The following is a 9,554-nucleotide window of genomic DNA, read 5'->3' as shown; positions in this document are numbered from 1 at the left end:
ATTAATATAACACTTTTCTCTTGAGGAGTTTGATGCACTTTACATAACTTTATTAACTCTTCCTCGAGCTGGGCAAAAGGCTAAGATGTCTAACCATCTACCTTACAACACATGCATAAAAATAAAAAGGTTCTATAGAGCAACATATTTTAAATTTGCTTTTACTTCTAATCTGAAATTATGACTAAAGACAAGGCCAACTGGGTCACTCAATATATTTGGCTTTTGTCAACATTAATGTTTTAGCAGGTTTCAATTTCATAAATTTGAAGTCAGAATTAAACACTTAAAAGATTATTAATCCCAAGAATTACTGAGCAATAATTGTTTCTGAAGATGGAAGAAAGTTAAGAGTAACAATCAACTTTCCCCTTTATTAAAATCTTCAAAAGCAGATTATGATCTGGGGACAGGCCTCACAACATCTTTAAGTAAATCCATGCATCCTTTAGCAAGAGTGCAACTATGCACATATAGAAACAGCCAGAAGAGAGATAGAAAGTGAAAGACATAGAAATACTAATAATATTTAATAGGGTTTACCAAGTATCAACCACTATTTTAAGGAATCTACATATATTAACTAAAAAAATGGAGTAATAATATTCCCATTTTATAGATGAGAAAATTGAGACTCAGAAAGCTGAGCTTGCTAGGTCACAAAACTACTAAGTGGTAGAGCTGGGATGCAACCCAGAAAATATGATTCCAGAGCCCAGGTCCTAGCCAACATTCTAGAAAGGAAGAACAGCTGGCCCCATATGCCCCAATCTATGGTATACACCATAGTGTTCCAAGTCCATCACCTTTTCCCACTCCGACTGCAACAGTCAATCTCAAAATCACCGTAAAAGAGAAAGTGCTCAGGTTTGTGTATTGTACTTTCAAAATATGACACCAGAATTTAGAAGATGGTCACAGGAAGGCAGTATAGTTAGGATTGCAGCCCTTGGTGTCAAACAGACTTCAACAGGCTGCCACTAGGCAAGTTACATCTATCCAAGCTTCATAAAATAGAGATCATGAACTTGCCTCCTAGTGCTATAGTGAGAATCAAACAGGTTAATATCAAGCACTTAACACAGAGCCTCAAACAAAAAATGGTTGCTATTATAGTGAGTTAATACAAAATTATTTCAGCCAATTCCAAAACTCAAAATTCAGAATCACCAGTGAATTTAGCATATCACAATACTAGTGGCAAATTGAACCAAATTGATTCTTTTATCAAATATGTGTTCTAGGCATTATGCATAACCTTATTTGTTTAATTCTCAGAATAAACCTAGAATTGGAGTGTGGTTATGCCCACTTTTAGACAGGAAAATAAGCTTAGAAATGTTGTTACTTGTCCATTATCCTGCCAGTAGTAATCAGATGATTAATCAACTAGGTGTGTCCCACAAAACAGGATGAAAAGTATCAATAAGCAAGAAAATTATTTGAGCAACTCTTCCCTAACTCAAAAAAAAATTGGAAAGGAAAATTTCCTAGCCTGAAGTTCACCTAGTTCAGCTTTTGCTATACTAGTAGTAAAGCTATATGCAGAGAGAGCAGTTAGAACAGAGATGATAAAGAAGAAAAGTACTGTCCCCAAGTATAGCCCCCATGTCCGGCACACACGAGGTGAGATGTTTCTGCTACTTCCATCAGAAAAGAGCAGGAGCCTAGATTAGGGTAGGAGCTTCTGAAGGGGACAGTGCTAGAGGGGAAGCAGGTGAGAACCTTGCATGCAGGGGCTGGGGCTCCAGTTGGAGAAGGTAAGACTGTGGCACTTGTAAAGCAGATTTTCCTCAAAGGAGCCTCCCAAAGAGGTCGGCTTCTGGTCTATTCATATAAATCTGCAGAAAAAGAGAAACTATATTACTTTAGTCTTTCACTGACCTACTCCCTAAGCCTTGACCTACCACTATCCCCTAAATTATAAAATGTCTTATTTATAAGAATATGTGAAATACCTCAAGTTGAACTAAGACACTATTATCTCTATATGTTTAATGCAAATAACAAGATTATGTCATTTGCATAATATCTGCTGTTTATAGGAAGAACATTATTTACCATTCTCAATTAAAGAACATAATTCAAAACTAATTACAATATGTACAATAACTGGGGAAAAAACAGATTTAAAGGAAAAAATGGAATTTTCTCTTCCATTGACCAACATACAATCCAATATGAAAGATGTGGCAGATAAAAGAGTAGTCATATATAAAAAGAGACATGAGCTCAATGATAAGGGTTCTGCTTACAGGGTATGGAAATAAATGAAAAATAACCCTTAACCCATTATGTCAGCAAGAAATATAATTGAAAATGTAGTCTGATGGGTGTGGCTCAGCGATTGAGGGTAGACCCAGGAACCAAGAGGTCACCGGTTTGATTCCTGATCAGGGCACATGCCTGGGTTGCAGGCTTGATCCCCAATAGGGGGCGTGCAGGGTAGCCTATCAATGATGTTTCTTTCTCATCATTGTTTCTATCTCTCTATCCCTCTCCCTTCCCCTCTCTCTAAAAAATCAATAAAAAATATGTTTTTTAAAAAGACTAAGAAAAAATAAAATGTATTCACATTATATCAAGAACATATAAGATCTTGTGTTCCATTATCAATTACCAGGCAGCACCCAACCTAACCATTTCTTCCATATGCAGAATAGTATATGACCTCTCTCAACATCTAACCTTAAGCAATTGTCCCATAAAAGTAAAGCTTTTTATCTAATTTCACTCACTCATACAATATGATGGAAACACCTAGAATGATACTAAGGAATATAAGTTACTCCATAAACACTGTTGATGAGATGGTGATTTCAGTCTATTTCTTTTTTTTCTGACCTTAATTGGGAACAGGAAAAATGCTTAGACAGAAATACTGGCAAAATGGTTACAGATAAGAGGAAGTTGATTAGAGACAAATGCAGCATAGAACTGAAGAAAACAACTTTTTGTCATTTAGAGAATGACTCACGGTGCCCTAGTACACTAAGATCTTCGAAGACAGAGCCAGCCACCAATAAAATGAGAACTGTAAACCAGAACTTGCTGAAGCATATATACGAAAATCTACGGCTTTCCCACTTAACATCCATGCAAATAACTCCCAAATTAATCAACCCTTCTCACTCCCTAACCCTGACCTCTCCCAGAGTTCCAGTTCCACTTATATAACTGTTAATTGTATTGGGTGGTCAGACGGGATCCTTTCTCCGTGATTCACTTTGTCCTTCCTCCACAGCTTTACCATGGGTACGGAAGGCATCGTTGCTAAGTTCCAGTGAAAAGAACCATTAGGAGTTGCCACAGTGAACCACTGACATTTCAGTATGAGAAGTAATCAATATGAACAAGGTGAATATATTTGTTTTTCAAATTCTTCAGCCTCTTGAATTCAACAACGTACAGAAAAGACCTGATGTGGCCCATGCATGATGGAATTGGAGAACCCCGGGGTAAGAGTAGGGAACTCACTGGGGAGAGTAAGGTGGGCAACTAGTTAACAGCATAACTGTCTGGTAATGGAATAGACTTGCCTGAGACCCCCAGCTATAAAAGATGCCATACAGGGGCTAAATTTGGATACCCTGGAGCACCTCAGACTTAGAATTTCTAAAATTAAACTTCTCCAACAATCAGTTTCTGCTGACTTCCTTGTTTGTTGAGGGTACACTTGTTCTCTCTGGCTCCAAACATGTCATCTTGCTTCATTCCTCAGCCATCCCCTTCATATCTAACTAAACACCAAGTGGGGTCTGTTTTCTGGTTGTTGTTTTTTCTTCTTCAGCACTTTACAATTCCCTGCTGCTTTCTTTTCTCACTTCTTCATTTCTAATTTGGTTTTGATCTCATACTTGGCTCCCTGACTATAGCCCAGGGGTGGGCAAACTTTTTGACTCGAGGGCCACAATGGGTTCTTAAACTGGACCGGAGGGCCGGAACAAAAGCATGGATGGAGTGTTTGTGTGAACTAATATAAATTCAAAGTAAACATCATTACATAAAAGGGTACGGTCTTTTTTTTTTTTTAGTTTTATTCATTTCAAACGGGCCGGATCCGGCCCGCGGGCCGTAGTTTGCCCACGGCTGCTATAGCCCCTTAACTTCCAAACAATCCATCTGGCAGATATGCTTCGAGTTTAAACTCTGCCTTGATTGGGTCACTATTCTTATCAGAAATATTCTGCAATTCCCCCTTTTCTGCTGTACAAAGATATTCCAAGCTACTTTCAAATGCACCCCAAATTGCCTTTCAGTCTTACCTTTTATCTTCCCTGGCACCAGCCATGCTGGTTATAATCCCACTCCCCACCACACTCTACTACCCTAACTCTGTCATTTATTTTCCCTGCAATACCATCTCCCCAACTCCTACACATTGCAAACCCACCTCCAACTCCCCCCCACACACATCCCCACACACACATACACACTCTGACATAGGCTCAGATTCCTTCACTCCTTTAAGTCTCAATTCACCTTCCCATAGATTCCCCACCAGAAGTTTTTCCTGCTCTCTCATAGAGCTTTCAGTTGCCTTCATTTTATAGCAAAACATATTGCTTCAAATTGTAGTTATTTTTACTCAGGGATATTACTTTCTCTAGTAGACTTGGGTCCTATTCTTGCAAGAGAGGACTGTGTCTTATTTGTCTCCTTATGACCCTTAATGCCTGGCATCGTGCCCTTCACAGACTGAGTGTTCAGGAATTATTTTACATGAATAAATGCAGAAACAAAATAACTGTTCCAGATATACTGCTTTCAAAACAGTGCTTTTCAAGCTTTAGAATATCATAGAATCACCTAGGGAGGGGACAGCAACCAGTAGATGTGTCTCTCTCTGTCTCTCCCCCTCCCTTCCACTCTTTCTAAAAATCAACGGAAACATATCCTCAGGTGAGGATTAAGATTAATTAATTAATTAATTAATTAAATGAAAAAAACTTTTTTTTAAAGAAGCAGATTACAAAATACTATATAAGCCCTGGCACTGAAGGGTTGAGGGCTGAGGGCTCTATTCCCAATCAAGGGCATGTACCTGGGTTGCAGGTTCGATCCCAAAATCTGGCCAGGGCATGTGCAGAGGGCAATCAATCAATGTGTGTCTCTCTCTGCTCTCTCTCTTCTCTCTCTCCCTACCTCCCTCCCTTCCCCTCTCTCTAAAAATTAATGGGAAAACTATCCTTGGGTGAGGATTAAGAAAAATACTATATACAATATTATAATATTTTACAAGACACATAATCATGAAAAATAAGCAATAGGAAGACATTCACCAAAATGTTAATCATGCTTATTTCTGGCTTCAGGGGTTCTTGTTGATTTTTTATTTTGTTCTTAATACTTTATCACATTATCTATAACTAGTGGCCCAGGGCACAATATTCATGCACGAGGGGGGGTTCCCTCAGCACAGCCTGCACCCTCTCACAATCTGGGACTGCTGGCTCCTAACCGCTCACCTGCCTGCCTGCCTGATCACCCCTACCCACCTCTGCCTGCCTGCCTGCCTGATCACCCCTACCCACCTCTGCCTGCCTGCCTGCCTGATCACCCCTACCCACCTCTGCCTGCCTGCCTGCCTGATCACCCCTACCCACCTCTGCCTGCCTGCCTGCCTGATCACCCCTACCCACCTCTGCCTGCCTGCCTGCCTGATCACCCCTACCCACCTCTGCCTGCCTGCCTGCCTGATCGCCCCTAACTGCTCCCCTGCTGGCCTGATTGCCCCTAACTGCCTCTGCCTCGCCCTGCAACAGGGACCAGGGCTTCCCTCCCTCTGGCCAGCCACAGGCACCCAGGACCTGTGCTGGCTTCACCTAGGCCAGCAGCTGCCACAGGGGACCATGGGCAGGCAGCTTTGCCCAGGCTGCAGCCGCAGGCACCCGGGACCACAGGGCATGTGGCTTGTCCCTCTCCTGGGCCTCAGGTGCAAGTGCAGCTGCTGGTGCCCATTATATAGGATTTTAACTTGTCATGGTCTATCTTCAAGTGGATATTATATCATTTCACATCTTGTATAGAAACTCCTCTGTAACAAAATTTCACTTTTCCAGGGCAATCTTTGTACTATTGCTGTCATGTATTTTACTTTCACAGAAGTTATAAAACTGACATTACATTATTATTTGTTTAGTTAATTATCTTTAAACTAGAGGCCCAGTACATGAAATGCATGCACTGGTAGGGTCCCTAGCAGCTGCCTGCTGCCGGCCAGGTCCTCCCTCCCTTCCCCCAGCCAGCCCCACTCCCTGGTCAAACTCCTGGTCAAGGGGACAATTTGCATACTATGCTTTTATTATATAGGATATATTGAAATAATAAGAAACTTCTATTGGATGTTTTCCTATGCATTTACTGTCTTTGGTGTTTTCCATTTCTTGGCATAGATTGTTATTTCTATCTGGCAAAATTTTATTTCTGCTTGCAGGACTTCTTTTAACATTTCTTACACTACAAATCTGCTGATGATTAAAAAAATTCAATCTTTTATATATGAAAAATGTATTTAACTATTTTTTAAAATATTTTCACTCAGTCTAGAATTATAAATTGAGAGGATTTTTCTCCCTTTGTGAGTACTTTAATGATGTTGCTCTACTATCTTCTCCCTTACACTGTTTCTGATGAGAAATCTTTTGTAATCCTTATGTTTATTCCTGTGTCTAGTGTGTTTATGTGTCTTGATGTAGCTTTCTTTATGTCCTGTGGGTTTATATTTTTTACTATATTTTGCCAAATTTGGGAATTTTTGAATCATTCTTTCTTCAGATGATTATATATATACAAGTTTGGGTCTCTAGAGGGGGCTGGGGAGGAAGAGGAGTGAACCAAACCGTAGGGTCAGGACCTCAGCAGGCAACTGAGTACGGGGACGGTCAGCAGGGCCACCCCTGTAGTGGCCAGTTCATGACCAGCTGCCTGAGACTGGCTCGTTCCTGGGCTGAGGGGGTTCATGCATCTGCTCCGTGCTGCCCAGCAGTGCGGTGCCCGTCGGGGCTGTGCATAGCTTAGGGGAAAGGTACGGCCTGGGGAGTCGGAGCCTTGATCCCGCACAGTAACCAGATCCGTGCATTGGGAATGTGGCCAGTTCTCTGCACCCTGAGTCGCCCCTCTGTTGCATCCCCGGAGCAGTCATAGTGCCTTCTTCCATCACGGTCCCCTAAGCTCGCAGCGATGGAGGTGTGCTGTCATAGATTTGGGTGAACGGAACATGGAAGACCCCTGGGTGATAGCAGGCGCTGGGTGCTGGCTGGGGAGGTAGTCGTGTGGGTTTGCGTGAAGCGCTCACAGTCACAGCTTTAGCAGCCTCTTTCTTAGTTTCTCAGCTCGGTGGCGAGAAAATGCAGGCCTTGTCCTGCGTTGCGGATTCCATGGGAAACCTCGCCTTTGGGGGTGTCAGAGGGGTTGGCCGGGGCACCTGAGGCAGAGAGACATCCTTCTCCAGTAACCTCTTCGCAGGCGGACTCGTCGCCAGATACCCGGGAACCGCTCAGCGGATCCCTGCTGTTCCACAGAGTTCTCTGAGCAGCCGTCCATCTTCTGCGGGGAAAAAAGTGTGCGCTTGTGCACAGTCACTGCCCGGCCCTGGGCAGGTGGGGGCACCCCGGCTCTGGACATGTTCTCCCACTGGGTTCACAGAGGTCAGACAATCGTTGTCCAGAATTCCCTTGTTTAACAAAGAAAGTTACGTTCCCAGTGAGGCCCATGGTTAGAAAGGGAGGGGACTGGGGAGAGGAGGAGGAGCCAAGCTGCCTCTTCCCCGCCTGCCAGAAGGTGCGGAGCCCGAGGCATGACCTCCAGCCTGCTCACCTGCCCGGGGAGGCTGCTTCCAGAGAGACCGTGAAGGCCAGGCTCTGCTCCTGTGTCCTGGTGGGTCTGAAAAGCAGGAGGCAGAGCCATGCTCTCACCTGGGCCTCAGGGCAGCGGCCTCCTCGTTCTCAGCAGAGATGGTGGCCCTGGAATCTGACCACTCCTCAGTGGTTGGAACCACGTATAGGAGCCGGTGTGCCCCTGGGAGGCAGATACAGTGGGCAAACCATCCACCTCGTTGCCCAGCAACAATGACAGCATCCCGCCCAGCCGCTATGGGCGCCACCATCTTTGTTGCAGAGTGATGGTTAATTTGCATATCCCCTCTTTATTAATAGGATAAACATAGTATTTTTGCACCCAGTACAAAAAGAAGGAAAAGTCTGGATTATAGTGATAGCTGGGTTGCTTAAGCTTACTCAGCCACAGTTAGTTATTTCATCTAAAAATATAAGCCAATAATTGTGCCAACTTTACTGGGTTGGGTAAAGTTAAAATACATGTAAAATTCTTAGCACTGGTGCATGAGTAAATAGTAGTCTGAAAAGACAATCTTAAGGGGCTGTATAGCAATTTCAAGTTTTCCCCTTTTTTATTATTAATCATTTTAGCCATCAAGCCAGTCTACCCTTGAGTTCAAACTCTCCTAAATCAAATAATTGTCTCAATAACTTGTGGGAGTTTACTGAGCCAAACAAGATAACTATGGCTGGGGCCCAAGTTGATATTTTCTACCAGCTGCATTACACACTAGTGGTTTCAATAAATGGCCATAATGTCCAACAGGGGAAAGAAAAGAATTATCTTCCAAATCCACACTCTTTGGGAATTTTACAAAGGAAACATATAATTATGAAAATTTGGCTGGCATACTGAATCTGGTGCATTAAGAAAAGTCATGGGACTTCTAATGATAGAAAAATGGTCCAGACCTTGGGTTTATATGTCATCAAATAAAAAATAAATTCTTTAAGCAAAGCACTATAATGAAGCCATGTTTTACTTTTGGGTATCCTTTAGTCATTTTAACTAGAAAAATATATTGTTACTCTGTACAATTATTATGTTTTCATTTTTCTTCGATGTATCATTGTTAATCAGGTAACAGTTTGATTGAAAACATTCACAAGTTCAGAGATACACTCATTCATTCATTCATTTACCCGACAAACATTTATTTAATCACTTCTTATGTGCCATTTACTATGTAGGTACTGAGGAACCAAGGAAGAGCTCTTCTCGTGTAGCACAGAGCACAGTGAAAAAAAAAGTTACTCAAAAAATTACACAAATTAATATCTATATATATAAAAGCCTAAGTGTCCATCTGACCATCCAACTGGTAGCTATGATGCACACTGGCCATTTAAAAGAAAAAACGGCACCGCAAACCTGGAGTCCACAAACCAACACTCGACTTTCCCCAAGTGGGACACAGGCCCCACCACCACCCCAGAGCAACACTCCACAAAATCACAGCCAATGCTGCCAAGACCCCATGCCACAAAATGTGGCCCACAGCCCAGCCCAGCCCAGAAATGGTGGCTGTGGGCACCAGGTAATGACATCATGTAGATACGTCCGGCTTCCTCTCCCTAGCGACTAGCCTTCTTGGAGTTTCTTCAGCCCAGAAACATGACTTGCTTTATAGCCAGGTGCAAACATTTTACAGTTTAACCAAATGTTTGTGAAGCATTTTCACGTGCCCCATCTCATTTGATCCTCACAGAAGCCCT

The sequence above is a fragment of the Myotis brandtii genome, unplaced genomic scaffold (genome assembly GCF_000412655.1).
Source record: "Myotis brandtii unplaced genomic scaffold, ASM41265v1 scaffold344, whole genome shotgun sequence".
NCBI lineage: Eukaryota > Metazoa > Chordata > Mammalia > Chiroptera > Vespertilionidae > Myotis > Myotis brandtii.
This window is presented reverse-complemented; position numbering follows the sequence as displayed.